Here is a 21,331-nt window from a genome sequence, read left to right on the forward strand (position 1 = left end):
GGTATGCATTTGAAATTTTTTCCTTTCAGAGAAATGTTATGCTGTGTCTTCCTGCACACAGTAATTAAAAGTTATTAGAGATTTTTTGGTAGTAGTAAAGAATTGCTCCTGTGTGCCAGACTTAACTCTGGTTAGGACATATATTCTGGGACATACTTTATTAGCAGTGTAGTTGTGCATAGTATAAATGTTGCCCTCTGTGCCACTATTAAAAGAAGGAAGCATTTCTGGTCCATTTCCCCTTTTTATGTCTCTTTTCTTTGCTTGTCTTGTCCAGCAAGTAGAGAATGGAAATTTCCCTTTGTTGCTTGCTCACAATCCTATACAGAAAGGGTGGACTTTTCAAAAGCACTCAGTGTCAGCCTAACCCTACTTCCATTAAAATCCTATTCCTAGATTTTTAATGAGGCCAGTGGATGGAAAGTTAAGGTGATTAGTTGGTCAAATGATTTTCTATTAATCCTTGAGGCAAACTAGGAATATTACATCACTAGGAATATTACATCCTGATATAATACCACACTAGGCTTGAGCGTGTTGGTATCACTTGTGGCCACAGAGGCTTGAAGTGCTGTGCTATTCTGAAAAGGGAATCTGTAGAAGTAGAACCAGAGGGTTCTGTATTTGTTGTCTCAAATATTTCCAGAGCATATCTACTCATTTGACAAGAGTTTTTTTTAACTGCTAGCCCTACACACAACGTGGAGCTAGAAAGCTGTGATCTTTCTGGTTCGTAAATCACTACTAGCAACACGGGACCACATTCTGAACTCTGCTAGCTCTGTGCAACCAATTCCATTGAAGAGGTGACAAAGGTCTAAGTTGGGGCAGAATGTGAACCTGCTTTTAGTATGTAGTTAACTCTGTTGAAGTCAAAACAGAGCCTACCTCTTTCATTCAGCTTGCAGGCCCTATAGTGCTAAGAGCAGCAGAAAGGAATAAAAACGTGTTTGTATTATCCCTGCAATAAGCAGATATGTCCCCGAATACAAATAGGGGACAGTTCTGTTGAATATAATGTGCACATTTTACAGTCACTTTTCTGTCTAATTATACTTCAACAGAAATGTTGTTAGTTACGAGTCTTGGTGGTTTGCTGTTTACCATTGCTACCCTCCCCACATTTCCAAAAAAGAGATTGAGGATTGATGCCATACACTAGCTAATACATATAGAGCAAGAGACACGATGAAAAGACAATGGCCTAACACATATCATCATTCCCAGGATCTGACACTGAAATGAGGCCAGCTAAAAGCATCTTTTTTTGCAATTGCCTTTACACCCCTAGTAAAATGAAACAGGGAAATAAAACCTTCTTAAAATAGCAGATGGAACTGTTTGTTGTAAAATGTATTTTGCCAGCTCTGTCATGTTTCCAAGATTTCTTGAAAACCATATTGTCTATTTTTTTAAAAGTAGTGAATATTATGAGAGATGTCAGTTTAATTCTCCTTATATCCCCTCTGTTTCCTCAACAACATGCACTTTTCTTCAGGCAATATATGAAAAATGCCTGGGTTGTTTGCATCAAGTAGGTCATTACTAGTCTACAAAAAACATTGGAAAATTCATGTTAACAGCTATTTGACAATAGTGTATTTCAAGCTACACAAAAAGCTTGGAGTGTATAGGCTAGTGCCTCAATTGATTTGAAATATAGCCTAGCATTTGTCTTGGCTGCATTAACAAGATCTGTTTTACCATTACATTTATATTTATGATGACTAAGGGCAGATTATAGTTGTTAAAATTTGTCCTTCTGACATGAAAACACTACTTTGTCATTAATACATTTTGTAGTATAAACTATGATGTCAGGTCAATGTAAAGGGTAAAAACTTTCCTAAAGTATGCACACATTTTTTTTAAGCAATTGAGCCTAATGGAATAACAAAGGTCATCATAACAAACCATTACAGCTTTGGTCTTGGCAACTATGTCCATGGAAGAATCTCCAAGAAACAATCATCATTTCTCCAATGTTATGGCATTAGGACGACAGGAATGGTTCACAAATGAGTCATGTGGGCCCAGAAACGCAGTAGCTATGTGAAAGCTGAGCGATCAATTACTCATTTGTTTACCAAGAGCTTTCCTAACTGACAGTAACCAGACCTTCTTGAAAAGAAGAGCTTTACAGCTGTCCTTGGGTGTCCCATGAGCCTGTGCTCAGAAACTAAAAAGATTGCTTGATTTTTCTGGAAGTAATCTGGTATTTTTATTGAAATAAACAACAACATATGGACAAATTTACCAAGCTCAACCTGAGACCTAGCAGGTGTAAAAATCTCAGAGAACCATCACTGTATGGGGGTGGAGATGGGGCCGGGACGAGGGAGAGAGACTAAAAGCCAGCACACAAAAAAGTTCATTTCAATAGAACAATAAATCATAAACAACACACAGGCGCTGCAATGTATGCAGGTGTGAAACTTTATGAACTCTTTGAACTCAAAGGATTACCTGTGTGCAGTTACTAAAATGCTTAAGGCCAGGTCTACACTACAAAGTTACAACTATGGCACTCAAGGCTGTGAAAAATCCACATCCCTGAGCCACACAGTTATACCGACCTAACCCACAGTATAGACAGTGCTGTGTCGATGGGAGAGCTTCTTCCGTTGACATAGCTATCGCCTTTTATGGACATGGATTAACTACTCCAATGGGAGAAGCTCTCCTGTCGACATAGTAGTAGTTTCACTGAAGTGCCACAACGGTGCATCTGTACAGCGTTTCAAGTGTAGACTTGCCCTAAGTGCAGAGACAGGACTTAAACTGATGGTGGCCTTTTAAAAAATAAAATTATGTTTGTCTGCAACTTTTAAGCTATATTTTCCCAACTAACTCTTCATCATCCTATTGAAAAAGTAGCTTGCAGAGAAAAAAATTACAACTTATTTTTCCGTTTGCTTACTTTGCATTTGACAGAACTTTGTCTATGGTCTGTGTCATTGCATTCCCTCTTGAGTCACTTTCCCCTATTTGCATGGGTCTATCAAACTACAACAGGAGAGGGGAAAACGTTTAAAAAAAAATTAGGAAAATTTGATTGTAAACCCATAAAAGTTTGCAAGGCCTCAGGGGCAGATGCAGTACATGAAACTCTTTTTAAACCCATTTCTTTGCAGTTGACTAAAATTTCAAGATTGGGTGGGGGGGGTCCCTTTAAGAGTCTAAGCTAAACCTACAAATGCAAGGAAATTCACAGTTAAGGCTGAAAAAAATTCTGGAATGCATTCCAGTTTTATTAAATGTGCTAGTGTATACAAAATGCTTATATGATCTGCCCTTTCATGGGCACTGACACTGTAGTAAGTTTAATAGTTATTTCTATGTGTCCATTACTGTTTCTAGAGTTCCAGAGATGAGCATCTCACTTTATACGTCATATTTCAGACAGGTCTTTGCCCCAAGGATTTTACAATCTAAATTGGACAAGCACAAAATCATTAAATAAGGCATGATGGTGGTATAAAAGCGACTGCTGTTTGACTGGTGGTGTGTCTAGACCATGTAATTTCTAATATGCTGTTAATAAAAGAATGATAAACATTAACCATAAGAGAGTCTCATACAGCCAGAGACCCAGATTTGTAAAGGTATTTAGATGTTTTGGCTCTCAGTGTTGCAACATAAACTGATTTAGGAGCCTTATCCTGATTTTTAAAAGTGATTTAGGCACTTGGGAGCCAAAATCTCATTGACATGGTTAAATCAAATATGGGTAAACTGTGGGCCAATTCAGTGTTGTATGGTATATCACCTCTTGGTCCTCATACAAGACCTGCTAATGGTTTCAGGGCCATTGCAAGTTTTCTACTGGCTTCTGCCCAGGTATCTGATGATAAGTAGCCAATGTAGCCTCTGGCCACCATTGTCTAGTGAGCTGTGCACAGAACAGAGAGAAACAGAATCCTGCATTCTTACCCTGCTTCTGACTCTTACTTTCTGTGACCTTGGTCAAGACACTTAAAACTTTTCACCATAGTTTTCTCACTGGTGAACTGTCTACATAACGGGTAAAATTCTGGCCCTATTAAAGTCAATCTGAGTTTTGCCACTGACTTCAGCAGAGACAGGATTTCAGCCAATATGTACAGTACCTGCCTGTATCGTGGCAGTGTTGTGATGATTAATGTTTTTATATTTCATTCTGTGGATCATTGTAGAAACTGCAGAGCAAGGTACGGAGAAGAGAAGGGAATGAATAATGTAAGCAGCAAAGGTGAACAAGATGAGAAAAAGAGGAAGCAAATAAGAGAGACGTCACACTTGAGAAGACAGATTTGTATGGGAAAGAGGCAGGAGTTGAACAAATACACCTCTACCCTGATAGAACGCTGTCCTCGAGAGCCAAAAAATCTTACTGTGTTATAGGTGAAACCGTGTTATATTGAACTTGCTTTGATCCACCGGAGCGCGCAGCCCCACCCGCCCCAGAGAGCTGCTTTACCACTTTATATCCGAATTTGTATTGTATAGGGTCGCGTTATATCGGGGTAGAGGTGTAATAGGGAAAGGGAAAGAATGCATGGAAAAGAGAAGATCATGGCTCTTTATATCCCAGAACAGTAAATTTAGCTGCTATTAGTCCTTATTCTACATTACAGCTGTTGCAGCGTAATTTCTCAGGGATGGATTCTCCTATTTTCCAAGCTGTAATTAGATGGAAAAGAAAGCAAAACCATTCCAATCTTCTCATTGTCAAGAAATTATACGCCAAATAAAGTTTTTGGTTATACTGGACTTCAAGAAAAACTCCAGTAAGACAAAGTTGTCATACTCCTCCTGCCTCATGACTTCCCCAACGATGTGATTTTTAAATATATTTTTGTATTAATTTTAGGTGTATTTTTCATTACATATCTGTCATGGAGATTGGGTTATTGCTGGAAGGCAAAATTCAGGATTAAGCATTAACACATTGACTGGTAGCATGATCTGAGCATGTTTTGGCAACTCGTTAGGTCAAACTGAGAATAATATGTTTTTCAAAGGCCTGTGCAATGCAAAACTAAATCCAAAAGAGACTAACAGTGATTTTAGAAACAATGATCAGAAAATAATTATTTGCAGACAAATAAAAGGGTAAATTTCTCCATTAAGAGGTATCTTCCATCATTCAATTATCTTGTACACAGGATCTCCAACCTGAAGTATTTCAATTTTATCAGTGCCAAAAAGACTCCCGAACAGTGGAGCTGATTCGTAGATGTTGTGCTTCAGAGTGGGATCACACATCCAGTACCTACAGAGAGGGGCATTAGTCGCTTATGGCAAAACAAACGCTGCTGCTTTAAAAGCACAGTTTGAAAATAGCATTTTCTTCATGTTAAGAAAGAGGATAAAATGCAGTGGCATCATAAAAGTGTTTGTAGTGCCTATCTGCATTTCTGCTTGGAGCTACTTCACTTTACCTTTCCGGTGGTAGCAGATTACAATCAGCAGGATTTAAAGTTCAGTGAAACTTGTTTTTAAAGACCACTCAGAGGAATGACTAACACCGGTTGCTTAATGGAGGTGGGCATGCAAAGACCAGGGAAGTACATATGGGGATAATCTCCTATGAGACTGTTTAATACGTTTTATCTCTTGCACATATTTCACTGTGTACTTTTCTTCAGGTTACAAGTAAACTGAAGTGCTTTGTAAAAATAAATATATAAATATAAATACTTACATTCTTAAATAATTAAAGGCCTGGTCCTGTTCCCATTGAAATCAATGGCAAAACTTCCATTGACTTAAGTGACTTAAGTCAAACTTCCACTGATTTATGGGAACATAATGAAACAAACTGGCAGATAAATTACAAACAGCAAATAATACCACCTACCTTTTATATAGCACTTGTCATCATAGATCTCAGAGTGCTTTACAAAGGAGGTCAGTACCATTATCCACATTTTATGGGGGATGGCGAAGTTTCCTCCTATCCCTCTGAGAAAATCCAAGTTCAGAGTCCTCTGGTTTTCCTATAAGAGTTACAGACATCACAAACATGTAAATAGTGTAAGGAGCAAAGCTCCCTGAAATGTTCAGGCATGTGTGACATTAACTCATGTAATAGAATCTTGAACTCAGGATCTGTCAAGTGGATAAGAGAAACTATTTTCAAATGTGGTTTTAAAGTGTATTTCTACTTCATTAATGATTTAGGATCTTAACATTTGTATTTATTTAAAAAGCAGCAGCATTGTCAAACAGCTGACAAAAAGAATAAAATGCAGCTTCACTGCATGGACATCTGGAAAACCACAGCTGTAGGGAAAATGTTTTCTGACAACCATTTACCTAGCCCAGATTTAGGGTCCAATGCTGCCAAGTATTAAAGTCTCGCCAGCCAGGAGTGGAGGGCACTCAGCACCAGTTGAATCAGCCCTTTGGGATATCATAGAGGTCAAACCTTCTCTCACCCAAATTTTTGACTCCATCTCCTGGAAGTTTGTGCTTCATTATACTTATGATAGTTTAAAATTGCAGTAAAATACTAAGCACTGACTTTGCTGTGCTCTGTTGCAAAGCTTTACAGAGTATTAGCTACAGGGAGTTTAGATAGATGTAATTGTGTAATAGTTCAGTGTAGAGAAAAGTAACTGGATAGATTACAATTAGGCCACTTTTCTTCTTATTATTATTATTATTAGCCTTATTATTAGGCCCACTTTTCTACTTTGGAGATGTACTACTGCTTTCCAGTTTACCAAAACAGATAAAAAAGCAGGAAAAATTGAAGTCAATAGAGTTTTGTCAGAATAAAAAAATTCAGAATTGGGCAGGATCCTGTTTATTAGTGTTAAACAACTTTACATACATCTCTCACTCTCATTTGTGTGTATGTAAATAATGTATAATTAAGACAAAGTGTGTGTGTGTATATAAATACACATTTTGTCTTAAGTAATAAGGTCAGGAAAGCTAACATGAAACACTAAAAAGTTCACAGAAAACTCAGAGCTCAGAAAAGAAAGTCACTAAGCTTAAAATTGAAAGTTGTTGTAGGGCCTTTACCCAATGAGATAGTGTAGAAAAGGATAGAGTAAGTCAGTAGATGATCTGACAGTAAGAAAGTGATCTGAGATCACAGGCCAAATCCTGTTTTCCGTATTCAAGTGAGATGGCTCTTTATTTCCAGGTGTTGCTGCCGTCAGACATTGTACATATGGCTTAGTAGGGATTATCCACCATCACCTCTAACATCCCTAAGATGGTAAGTACAAGGCCAGTAATTCAGGCAGAATATATTTAAATAATGAGCTGCTGAAATATGGAATGTGTAAGTGAACCACAAAAAGCAGCAACTGAAATAAAGAATGAATCCATTTAAAAACATTTTTAGGGAACGCTATAAGACTAAATTGTACCATAATGTGCTGTGGGTTTTGACAGGCTTAAATGAAAACTAAGAAGAAACCACAGAGGTTGGTACTGCACTGTGAAGATATAAAGTACTACATAAATACTCAGGATTATTTTCATTGTGACCACAGATGGAATTTGTCCCAGGTCTTCAAAAGGTAAAAGGCTAGTTCAATCGCCATCTCGATTACTTGTCCCTTTTATTACATGGTTTGAAAATATTCTCCTTGCAGAACTTTAACTACAGCCCATTCCAGCAGATGAAGGGGTTTTTGTTTGTTTTTAACTACTTAAAATAAAAAATCTAATTTACAAGGTTGAATTATGTTGGGGACAAATTGCAAATGCCTTTAAAATAACTTGCAATAAGCATATGCATATACTTTATTTCGGCCTCAATTCATGAAAGCAACCCTATCTGGAAAAGCACTTCAACACAGGCTTTCATGAATGGGGCCTTAATATTTATATGACAATAGCCCCCATAGGCCCTAATCAGGACCAGGACCCCATTGTGCTAGGCACTGTACAAACACATGTAAAGACAGAGGGTGTGTCTACACAGCAAAGAAAAATCCATGGCTGGCTCATGCCAGGTGACTGGGGCTCACGGGGTTCAGCTCCGGGGCTGTTTCATTGCTGTGTAAACGTCCAGGCTTGGGCAGGAACCTGGGCTCTAGGACCCTATGAGGTAGGAGGGTCCCAGAACTCGGGTTCCAGCCCAAGCCCAGAAGTCTACACAGCAGTGAAATAGCCCCACAGCCTGAGCCCCATGAGCTTGAGTTGGCTGGCATTGGCCAGTCCCGGGTTTTTCTTTTCTGTGTTGAAATACCCTTAGTCACTGCATCAAAGTGTTCACAGTTTAAGTAGGCAAGTGCCACACAAAGTATCAGAGGGAGACGGATACAATCACATGTGTTCTATATATTGTATACACACATATACACCCACCTTTAAGTTAGTATAAACTGATGAAGTGTCAGCTATACCCATAGACCCATATACCCAGCCATCATTAATACATTTTAATTTAATAAAACTGTACTGGATACGTAACTGATTAGAATTACTTTAGGTTTTAGGAAATATTTTAGGTTTCAGAGTAGCAGCCGTGTTAGTCTGTATCCGCAAAAAGAACAAGAGGACTTGTGGCACCTTAGAGACTAACAAATTTATTTGAGCATGAGCTTTCGTGGGCTACAGCTCACTTCATCGGATGCACACAGTGGAAAATACAGAAGGACGATTTTATATACACAGAGAACATGAAACAATGGGTGTTACCATACACACTGTAACGAGAGTGATCAGGTAAGGTGAGCTATTACCAGCAGGAGAGAAAAAACCCCTTTTGTAGTGATAATCAAGGTGAGCCATTTCCAGCAGTTGACAAGAACGTCTGAGGAACAGTAGGGGGGAAAAATAAACATGGCAAAATAGTTTTACTTTGTGTAATGACACATCCACTCCCAGTCTTTATTCAAGCCTAATGTAATGGTGTCCAGTTTGCAAATTAATTCCAATTTAGCAGTCTCTCGTTGGAGTCTGTTTTTGAAGTTTTCTTGTTGTAATATTGCAACTTTTAGGTCTGTAATCAAGTGACCGGAGAGATTGAAGTGTTCTACTGGTTTTTGAATGTTATAATTCTTGACGTCTGATTTATGTCCGTTTATTCTTTTATGTAGAGACTGTCCAGTTTGGCCAATGTACATGGCAGAGGGGCATTGCTGGCACATGATAGCATATATTAATATTTTAGCTACCTCTTCAGTAGCTCCTTCCTGTCCATGATCCTAGTGTCTGGGTCAACAGTTGTTAAAATACACCTGCAATAGAACATTAAGCATAGAATATGCAAACAGCCGATTATTCTCCTTGTATAATAATGCAGACCTACCTCCCACAAGCCATCACCTCTTTCATTTCCACATTACCAGTTAGGATCCCATCCCAGGTATCCTCAGTAAATTAAGCACTGTATATTTAGCTTGACATTCACAAACACTTCTCAAAATGTCTTGGATGTCATGGAAAAGTCTTGTAGGCTCCCCATAACTGCTTGTATGCAAGGGACCAGATCCACAGGGAAAGCCCCAGTGGTCCCATGCAGAGGGAGTATGATGCTGTATAAGTATGGCTAGGTACACTAATAGAGTCACCCTTGTTAAAAAGTTGCAATCAATTTTACACAAAGTATGTCACATAAGGTATCAACAGAAAAGTTATGAATTGCTAAGTATGATAGTCCTGTTTATGTGTGTATCATCTTTGTGTCTGAAGTTATGAATACTGGCTACATATTTGTATCAAACAAGTATTGAGTTTACGACACCCCTCAGATACAGTTACATCAGGGATAGACAGCTATGTGATGATGGCCCATTAAGGACACTCCAATCTTATAATGGGCCATTAAAGAAACTCATCATGGCCAGTAAGCCTTTCCTGTGGATGCGTCAGACAGCATGGGAGAATGGCCACCCCTGCAAGTCAGCAAAGCATGTGAGAACATGTGATGAGGACATGTGACCTAAGACTCCATCTTTTACCGGTAACTTTCCATGCTCATGTGACCCTGGACTCCGTCTTGGGCCAGAATCTTTTCATGTACCTGCGCTGGGCTATAAATTGCAAGCTGTGACATCACTGCTTTGTTTTCTTTCCTGCTTCACATCTCTGGACTGGATTTGTAATAAGGAAACTTTAAACAGGAAACTGAATGACCCCCAGTCTGTCTGGGTGAATCCAGAGAGACTTTTTACAAACTAGCAGATTTACATTACTGCTATGATCCTGACCTACAGTCTCTGAAAATCACTCGTAATGTACATGAGTCCTTAACTATTTATAACTCTCTTCTTTTTCTTCTTCTATTATTAAACTTTTAGTTTATAGTTATGGAAGGATTGACTCTAAGCATGATTTTGGGGTAAGATCTGAGTTATATATTGACCCGGTTAACTAGCTGGTCCCTTGGGATCAGAAGAACTTAATGTATGATTAATCTGGTTTTCAGTAACCTCTCATCATAAATTCTGGTTGTCTGGATGGTGAGCCAGGGGCTAGAATAGCTAAGGGGACTGTGTTTTTGACTTCTCATTAAGCAGTGTGGTGATACAGAAGTTCACTTTTGTTACTGGCTTGGTGATCTCTAATGACAGAATGAACACCAGTTTGGAGTGTATCTGCCCTGTTTCACACAGTCTGTCCTGAATTTGGTATTCTCAGCTGTGACCCACCTTAGACATGCTGACAGTGAGAAAAAGACAAGATACTGTCCATTCCCTCACACTTAGACATTTTTCCTCTTCTGCAAAACATCCGCATGAGCACTGCGCTGCATAGAAAGAGGCCAGAAGGGAGCAGAATTAACTGACATGCTCCCTAGTGCACATACCCCTCAAACTACAAACTAGCTGCAGGAAAACAGGTGGAGAATTAATGCTCTCTGAGCCATTATTAAATCCAATCACAGAGCAGAACTGAGGGGAGCCAGCAAACGGTGGTATCAGGAATGGGGAAGGAGCTTTGCAGCTGTATGGGGCAGGGAGTCCCTTTGCACAAACAACTGGACGCTGCAGGGTTGGGAGCCTAGATCCACATTTCCAGCAATGATAATATTTAGCTAGTACTTTCATCTGCGGTTCTCAAATGCCTTATAAAGGTGGGTGGGCAGTATCCCTATTTTACACATGGAGAAACGAAGGTCCTGAGGCCAGGCCTAAACTAGGAAAAAAGCTGTGTTAACTAACATGTTAAAATCCTTGTGTAGACAAGACAAACTGCAGTTTTATAGTGAGTTAGCCGGTTAGGTAAATCTCCACATGAAGCCTTGGGTTTACTTGACCACCTAAGACGTTTAAAATTCATCTCTCTCCCCCTTGTCTCCTTTCATCTACTCCACTGAAGACAAGGTCAGGAAGTAACTTAAATTACTTGCTTGAAGGTCACTGAATAAGACAATGGAAGAGAAGGAATTGAAACAAAGTCTCCAGTTTCATAGTCCTGTGCCCTACTCCATGACCCAACAGCACTGAGAAGTTTGGACATTAGTTTATTCTCCTACTCCTGCTTTTGTACTGGAGAGTCTCATACACACCTTAGCCTCTGTGTCTTTATCAAATCACTTAACATGTTGTGTTTCACTTTGCTCATCGGTAAAATAGAGTCAACACTTACCTGTCACCACAGGGTTATTATAAGGTTAAATTAATGTGTTTGAACTGCACAAAGACCTGCAGACGGAAGCCACAATATTATTTCATAAGAGGAATTACCAGTCATATTTCAGAATAGTTTTCCTGCTCTTCCAAAGAGCTATAAACAGATACTTGAGTATATTTTTCATAAGCCTGTTCCCCCGAATGTATTACATAGAGAAAATCCATTAATTTCTCCCAACTGTCTACTCCTAATCACAGTACATCATGCATGAAACTCATCTTAGTTTAGTGTGATGCCAGGAGTGCTTCACACACACTTCACCACAGGATGGCAATGTGGTCTCTCAAAATGTGTTACAGCATCGGAAAGTAAAAGTTACTGTACTCAAACACTTCACACCTCATATGTTTTAGCCTAATTACCTGTTCATAAGTGGTATTCTAAAAACATCAGTGAAAAAAGTTAAGGTCTCATCTGTAATGCTGCATTCACACAACAGAGTCAGGAAAATCAAGGTTACAGCAGCAGCAGTAGCTAGCTCTCTCTCACACACAAAGTATATACAAAAAGAAAAGGAGTACTTGTTGCGAATACAGACTAACACGGCTGCTACTCTGAAACAAAGTATATACTGTTCTAGTTCTGTATATGCCATTAAGTTTATGACTTGCTACATAAACATGCAATATGACAGTACCCATTGCAGTGAAAATTCTGATTATTGGTTCTCGATCATAATGCTAATAGTTTTTGCATAACATTTCATGGCATTTTGACTTTTTAAAAGAGAAAAAAGCAAGTAGTTACATCTTGCAACAATAAGATAAAAAAGCTAAGCCTTTTCCACTAGAGGGCAAAAATACATCTGAATAATTTTTTCAACACTTGAAGAAAACTCATTTCCCACCAGCTCCAATAACTCAGTGAGATGCACAGAATTATACTAAAACTATTCACCATCAGGCTGAGAATAAATATGAGAAACTGCAGTGCAAAGAACATTTTCAAGAAGTTATGTACCTGAAAACAGAAGCTTACCATAAATGTGCCATGTCACCCATAAACAAAACATTGCTACCCAACTTTACAACACGCACTTCACATTTCACTTGGCGTGTATTAGCTGGGTAGTATATGTAAATTTTGTTAAAGACCACAAATAAATGATTTTATGTGGCTTGAATTATTAGCAGCTCATTTTAAATATTTTAGCTAGGGACAGTTTAGTCTCGTCCACATTCTCTCACCTTAGAAAGACTTTCCTGGAGAGACCTGATTATTAAAAAAAATGTTTAATTAATCTCAGCTCCTATTGTCACACATACGTAAACCTCATGGGTCTGCACAATTAGACTGTTTCCAATAGATTTCCAGTACATCAGACAGTTTGTCCACATTTCCAGTTCCTGTTCCCACCAGAACTCACAGATGCTATTTTATAAAAGGTAGGTAGGTGATGAGTTGCAATTATTACTATGGATTGGAGGATAACTAATGTGATGCCAATTTTTTTAAAAGGCTCCAGAGGCAATCCTGGCAATTACAGGCCAGTAAGCCTAACTTCAGTACCAGGCAAATTGATTGAAACTATAGCAAAGAACAGAATTATCAGACATATGAATGAATGTGATTTGTTGGAAAAGAGTCAACACAGCTTTTGTAAAAGGAAATCATGCTTTACCAGTCTCTTAGAATTCTTTGAGGGGGTCAATAAACATGTGGACAAGGGTGAGCCAATCGATATAGTGCACTTGGACTTTCAGAAAGCCTTTGACAAGGTCCCTCACCAAAGGCTCTTAAACAAAGTAAGCTGCCACGGGATAAGAGCGAAGAGACAGGATTAAAAGACAGGAAACAAAGGGTAGGGATAAACGGTCAGTTCTAAGAATGGAGAGGGGTAAATAGTGGTGTCCTCCAGAGATCTGTCCTGGGACCAATACTGTTCAACATATTTATAACTCATCTGGAAAAGGGGGTAAACAGTGAGGTGGCAAAATTTGCAAATAACACAATTACTCAAGATAGTTAAGGCCAATGCAAACTGCAAAGAGTTGCAAGAGATCTCGCAGGAATGGGCAACAAAGTAGCTGATCAGTAGGGCCACTGGCAAGGGAGAATTGCTGGGGTGGGGTAGCTTGTCTGGTATACCAAGGCTGGAGCACCCACAGAGTCGGCACCTATGGGTGCAACTGAAACAAAAACAATGATACACAAAACTGAAATGATGAGGGGGAAAGTTACTTTTTATTCTAGCCTTGGAAAAGGTTTGATTCAGGTTTTAGAGGGGATCTGCGTCAATTATTTACCTCTTGGCACTGATGGTTGACAAAAACGTACTGCACTGTTGGCAGAGTTTGAACTCCTGACACCAAAGGGATTACAGATCAATGCAGTCACCTTCAACCAATGCATTAAGGTTAGAATAATACTCAAATATATGCTGTTTCTATTTTGCACACCTCCCCCTCTCTGTATCATCTTCCAGAGGCAAATAATTGGGGTGTAGTTATGGAACAACTGGGTGCTGGATGGATCAAAAACGTCCAAGTTAGTACAGATGCATTTTACGTACAGCACAGTTTATAAAACTGGAAAATCCTGACTCATGATGCAAGCCATCTGAGAGATTATTTAATAATGATGATTAGAAAAAGATTTGCTGCAGTTGTAAGGCCAAGGTAGGCTACCTCATCCTTTCAGAAATGCCAGAGCAGAACCTTTTGCAAAGAGTATTTTCTAGTCACAGATAGTAAAAAACAGATTAGAGTACACACACCATAGCTAGTTATTCAAATTGACATATGGCTGTTTTTAGCTAAACTACATTTATTAATCTCTTTATTGGAGGACACCATCAGCATGAAAGTACAATAATTAGGATGTCTTCTTTTGAATATGGCATTAAATATTTCTTGAGTTTTATAGTGGTATATATTGTGCCTCTACCACGGGGTTTTGGTGGGGGGTTTGGAGGGGGCGGGGAGATGAGAAATGGAAATTTAAGAACAGAGTGCAAACTCAACCTTCTTGCAACACTGATGCAAAACAAGCAAATCCAGGCACTATAGCAGTAGCACTAGACCAGGGTGGGTTGCAACCCAAAACTGGGTCTTCAGAATATGTCAAAGGGTCATGTGGGAGACCTGTAGGGTGGGGGTTGGGTCCTGCCCCTGAGTGTGTGTTGAAGGTCCAGGGGGGATTGGAGAGCCCACCCCACATTCAGCAATGGCTCCTGGGTCTCCAGTTCCTCAGGGCTGGCTGGGCTTGCTGTCCTCACTCCAGGTATTGCTACCTGGTGCACAGGATCATAGCACCACACAGGTTTGGCCCAGTCAGTTCTCTGTCATGATGATGAGGGAGAATCCAGGTCAAATTTGAGTGAGTGGGGGTGCTGCGATACCATGCACCCGGTCCCGATGCCCTGGCTGGTGACCTCCACCCCCACTGGGAGCCTGGGCCAAACTTGGGTGGTGCTGTAAACCTGGAGGTCACAATGCCTGGAGAGGGGAGGGAGCTGAACCCAGCCAGCCTCATGGCACAGGAGCCGCAGGAGCCTCTGCTGTGATACACATGGCACACTTATTTAGTACTTATTACATTAATGTGTATATCATATATCGTGGGTGAGAAATATTTAGTAAACCAGATGTTTTTTGCACTAAAGCTATGTACTAGGTTGCAACAAGCCATCAAGGTTTACAAATGGGTTCCCTGCACCCAGAAAAGTTGGGAACCACTGTATTACAGAACTGTCAAATAGAACTTGTACTTATCTATCACATGACTGTCTCCACCAGCCCCACAAACATACATAAATTTTACCATGAATCTATAGTAGCTATACTGTACCTCTCCTTTCTCCCATCCCCCAAGACCAAAGCCATATTTATAGTAACTAGTTTGCTGCCCAAAATGTGTGTTTTATCCTGGACTATTAATTTAATGAATGACAATTAAGTTTATTTATCCACAAACCCTAACACCTCTCACAGATTCACAGCATGCTTTCCAAGGTGAGCTTTAGACATTTTATCCCAATACTTTAGGAAAGAAGTTACTGAAGAACAAATCCAAGCCTAACAGTATCAAATATTAAAGTATTTTATTTACCTCTGTATAAGCTCTGCAACCCAAAATAGTAATATTTGGCCTAAAATTGCACGCCTATTTTCTTCTCCAGCCTGGTGTTTAGATCTTCCATGGAAATGTCTGAGATTATCAAGGCTGGACCACAGTCAGGATAGGCAATCTGTCCAAAGGAATGGAGAAAAGCCCCAAAATATACATCAAAAAATCATACTCCCCAATCACCTGTAGAATATTAATGCTTGAAAATATATTAAAACATGATGTTGCATGATAGTTACTTCCATTCTTAGATGTTAAAAGACAACAATCCAATTGCAATTAAAATATAGGATTCATAATAATTATACTAAATATTTTTTTAAATAGTATTTAACCCCTTTGCTCCTGATTTTTTCTATACCACCACCAACTAATTCCTTAATTAATTCCTCAGCCCTCAGTCCACTCATGTAAAAAGAATGAGGAGGGGTGAAAAACAGAACAAAATAACAAACAAAAAAAATGAGATTAAAAAAAAAACCTGATTATCACAAGGAAAACTGATTGTCTAATCTTATCAATTGATCAAAAAGGAGGCTAAATCTTGCTTGATTTCTTTGGTGCCATATGAGACTCAAAACGTACCAATCGATATGGTTTGCTGTTCAAGAAGGTGAGTCACCAAGCTACCGCATCACCACACTCGCTGCCTTGCATATCGAGTGCAAACACCTTGCAGCAGATTACAAAAAAAAAACCCCCAAACCATGTGGATTAAGTCTGAAAGTGAACTGTTCCGATTTATTTTACCTCCGAGACACCACTGTTCAGAATGAAATGTTGCAAATGTATTTTAAAGAAGCAAGAGGAAAATTCCCTTAACTAGGTAAACACTCTTAATGTCTAGAAAGCAACTGTTTAATGTCAACATTTCTAACATTGCTTCTGGATCCACTAATACAGTAGACCAGATCCTTTGATCCAACTGAGCCGTGATTGGCAGAAGACTGGCAGGGGCCACAAAGATTCTTTTATGCCTCCTTTTTACATACAACTGCCTATTCTAGTTCCCAACCAAATTATCGCCGCCTCAAAGCCATATACCACCTGAGGATTCTTCCACGCAGGGAGAATCCTCAAAGAGCTGATTAAGCCAGCCAGATGGCTGCTTTGCATTGTTATTTTTCATGGCCATATCCTGCCATCAGAGTTTAAGCTGAAGCCCCAGTGAAAACAAGAAAGAGTTTTTACTGAAGCTCAATGATACAGTATGGTTCTTTATTTTTAAACATTGTTACGTTAGAAGTCAATGGTACATGAGAAATTTATGCTAAAGTTACATTCATCAATACATGCCAGGTTAATACATTATCCAGTTACACAAAACCATAAACCCTTTTGGACATGCTATCTTTCCACTGTAGATTCCCACATCATCAGAGGCAGGTTTCATTTGTCAGCCAGTCCTCCCTGCAAAGGGTGCATGCATGAGACAGGGAAAAGTTTCACTCGCAGAGATTTCACTGTAATTCAACGGCTAAAGCAAACAGCCATGTGTAAATGGTTCTGAACTCAGCACACCTGTTGAATGGCATTGCAAGCAAGGTTCTGGAACAATTCGAGTGCTGGGAGCCATTGAACTGAGCTATAAACCCTGTATACGATGGAAACCATTTCAAGCAGGGTGCAGCAGCACCCCTAGTTCCAGCACCTATGTCTGCAAGCATTAAGGATTAAGCCTGCCTGCCCTCTTTTCAGAACTCTTATTTTTCCATACATTTTTTTCAGTCTCTGAGCTTTTATAATAGTGTTGTGTGTGTGTGTTTCTTTCTCACTTCAGGCTTTCCTTCCCTGAGCACATATTTTGAGGATACCAGGTCATTAGATTTAGAAGAAAGGGCCTCAATCTGTGACCATAGCCTGATTGTGTGTAGTTTTACAGATGACCAAGACTTGATTGTGAGAAGTACCAGCCATCCCCAATCCCCACTGAAGTCAGTGTATTCTGCACCTCTTGGAATAGACAGGCTGTGAAGGTTTTAAGGAGGGGAGGAGGTGTTGCAGACTTCTCTCTAAGGCTGTGTCTACACTGTAAGGGCTATACCACCACAGCTATGCTGCCATTGTCCCATAGAGTAGACGCAGCCTATACTGACTGAAGAGTTATTTCTGTCAATGTAGGCACATCACCTGCCAGAGCAATGATAGCTAGGTCAACGGAAGCATTCTTCCGTCAACACAGCTGCAGCTGCACCAGGGGTTAGGTCATCATTGCTACATCAGTCAGTGGGGGAGTGGGATACCTGTGTCCTTCATTTTTGCTCTTTTTGTCTGTTCAAGGGTGGCTCTGTGCCTGTGTACCCGCTCACAAGAGAAGACACAAATGTTGCCTGTTCCCTCCACACCAATTTCCTGCTCAAGATTTAAAGATGAATTACAGGCCTAGCCCTAAGTCTTGATGCAGGCAAACTCGCATTAATAAATAAATTCCACCTGTGTAGCACCTCCCATCAGAGGATCTCAAAACACCTTACAAATGTTAATTAATTTAGTCTCAATATTGCAGTGAGGTAGGGCAGCATTACTGTCCCCATTTTTTAGCGATGAGGAAACTGAGTAACAGAGATGAAGTGACTTGCCAAAGGCCACACAGGGAATCTATGGCAAAGCCAAGAATAGAAGCCATGTTTCTGACCTCCCAATCCTGTGCCTTAATCTAACCCAGCATTCTTTCTATTGAATTTAAGGGGAGGTATGCCTGAGTAAAGACTTCAGAACTGGGGCTCACAACGACCTGACTGAAAACAATTGCCTGACTATTTCCAAAGAGAATACTGGCTTTTATTTATAAAATAAATACTTCTCCCAAAGCTACACAGATTAATTTAATCAAGTGAATCACAGCACAAGTATGTGATGGAGCTCCTTTTTGTACCTTAGGATAATTTAAACAGACACCAGAAGGCGCATAATTGTTGCATCTTTTTACACGTTCATTCAGATCTACCTCCTCTTAAATCAATGCCCACTGAAATCAAGTAATCTAATCCTACTCCCCTTGAAGACAATGCAAAACCACCAGTGAATTTGTGTCATATATATATATGTGTGTGTGTGTATACACACATACAAACTTGTTTTCTTTGTCTTTTATTAATCAGAGTTTGGTACTAGGTTTATATTTTGAGATTACACTAATACTATACTATTTATTTAAGATTAGAGTTACAGTTATGATGAAATATATGTATGTCAATATTCCTGATAAAAGTGATATTGTTTAGTATGTAGATAAAAAATAAGGGCTATCCCTATCTATTTTTTGCTTGCTTTTAAGTGTTTGGTTTTGTAAATGAGATGTTAGCTAAGAACACTGTTATTTAGCAAGCTTACTGGTATAAAAATTATTTATTTTTAAATTCTCAAGATATAGAATGTTTTGAGGATTGGTTGGTTTCTCTCCATCATTCCTATTTCTTTTGCATAGGAAAGTGAATATATATATTTAAATCGTGGCATGGACTGGACAACAGATTGTCTAATGCTTTCCACTTATGCTGTGCTCTCATCTGTGGATCTGTGAGCACTTTACTGAGGTTGGTAGGTTTATTCAGTTAGCCAACGATAAAATCAGATTAAGTACAGAGAGTAGAAGCAATTTTTGTAAGAGGCTCTGTAGTTTGGTGGATAACACATGGATTTACCGCCTCAGGGAGAAGAAGTCTTCTGTCACAAACTCGTATATATGCAAGTCACTTACATTTTCTGCTTGTCACTTTGTCGGGAAAATAGACCTGTGTACATGTCCCACACGAGAAGGGAACCCTTTGGTAGGAAATGTAAAAAGAGTAATTTTTACTAGCTCCTAGCATTTCCTTTCACTTTGAAAAGTAGACCAGACTGCTAAGGAACGAGAATATTGTGTCACCATTTGCACCCTCACTCCCACATATTGGCCCCATTGATAAGGAATTCCATCTCATTTTCCAATAATAGTACTTTCTTAAATGTTCTCTGGTTTAAAAAAATATCATGAAATTATGGCTGACCAGAATAAGAGAGTAATGGAAAGACAAGGTCTTTATTAGATAAACAACTGAACTAAATTTGGAAAGAAGGGATTATTTAAAAAATAATCTACCCATAGATCAAATTTGTAATGTGATTATGTTGGGGAGATTCAGGGTCAAAATATCACACACTTCGCCAAAAGTATCAAGAACGGTGCCACTTCAGATTGAATGACAAAAAGTACACATTCAGTTTAATCAAAATGCATAGGATTTGTTTTAGATGGGACTCCAGTTTATTTATGAACGGTTGCTACTTCTTCTTAATAAACCACATATCAACTGCTATAAATCCATTATTGGAACCATGGTCCTATTGGTCCAAATAAATAAATAAAATAAAACCCAGACCTCTATCACTTAAGCTGGAGAAGGATGTTAGCTAAGGTGACCAGATATTCCATTTTTAAAGGGACAGTCCCATTTTGGGGGACTTTTTCTTTTATAGGTACCTATTAGCCCTCCTATCCCCGACCTGTTTTTTCACAGTTGCTATCTGGTCACCCCAATGTTAGCTGAATATAGGGATCCTTCTTTCTAAGATGCAGCTAGTCAATAAAGAACAGATGAGTCACTCTCCAGTGAACAGTGGCAAAAAGTCCCAGTGATACCAGTGTGAGCAGGACTGGGCTCATACTATCCACAACACTAGCTAATAACTTTTCTTAATTATAGTCTGTTTTCTTCAAATATATATGGCACACAAATCCTCAAGGCTATTTAATGATATAGAAAATGTTACAGAGTGGGAACAAACTATTTTTGACTACAGGCAGGTCAAAGAAAAGTTAGACAAAGGTCAATACTTCAAAAGTGAGGGAATTTTCAAGCTAAACAAATTTTTAGCAAAGAGGTGTTAAAATAAATAGTTACAAACTATATGTAGGGGCTCTTCTCAGTGAATAGGTATTCTCTCCCATCCCTGCCCCATTGCCAGTCAATAGAGATTTTATAACAAAGAGAAAGGTCTGGGGTAGGCTGAATGAGAAATCTTATTTTTTAAGTTAGAGGAAACTGTATTAAAATGCTAGGTTAATGTGCCATTGTAAATAAAGATGTGTTCGTGTACTGTAACAATTTTGAAGAGGTGGTAGCAATAGTCAAGCTGAAGGAGACTATTAAAGCTAGCTATGCGTTAAGAGCTCCTATATGTGTGATTATGACCCTTAAGAGGGCACTCAAGTTAATCACTGTTTTGTTCAACAAAACCATTTAAAATTACTTATACAGTTTCCTAATGTGGCTGTTTTTATAGCTAACAGCTTTTTATAGCTGAAATGTTTCTTATAACTTAGGTTTTTGTGTTGGTTTAGCCTAAAAAATTACATACACTTTGTACCAGAAATGCAAAAACTCCCCATAATTCCAGAGTTTTCAATGGTAATTGCAGTCTTTGTTTGCTTATAATAAAATTTCCATCTGTCTTGTATTAGTTTAAAAACTAGTTCCCAAGAGTATTTCTTATAGCAATGGAATTACAGCCAGAGTTTGTAAATACAATTTCTTAGACATGTTGCTACATTTAGACTATCTCGGGACACAGAGACAATAATCTCCTCTGCAATCCACGGATGTAACACGTTTAGCAAAATATTCGTTACTGCCATCAGTGCTTTGAGTTGCTAAAAGATTATTAAATGCAACTGATATTTTAAACAGAGCAA

The 21,331-nt window shown here is 38.9% G+C and overlaps 1 protein-coding gene across 1 annotated transcript in view; it reads right to left on the minus strand.

Moving 5' to 3' along the window:
* Positions 1-2,202: 2,202 nt before the first annotated feature.
* MTARC2 (mitochondrial amidoxime reducing component 2) overlaps positions 2,203-21,331 on the minus strand; it is a 41,271-nt gene continuing 22,142 nt past the window's right edge. Inside the window, exons 6-8 of the transcript XR_006280236.1 lie at positions 9,129-9,191; positions 5,843-5,981; positions 2,203-5,254 (exon numbers count right to left, since the gene is read on the minus strand). The gene's annotated coding sequence lies outside the window, so the exon portion shown is untranslated. The remainder of the gene's footprint in view (positions 5,255-5,842; positions 5,982-9,128; positions 9,192-21,331) is intronic.

This window comes from Dermochelys coriacea, chromosome 3 (genome assembly GCF_009764565.3).
Source record: "Dermochelys coriacea isolate rDerCor1 chromosome 3, rDerCor1.pri.v4, whole genome shotgun sequence".
Classification (NCBI taxonomy): Eukaryota; Metazoa; Chordata; order Testudines; family Dermochelyidae; genus Dermochelys; species Dermochelys coriacea.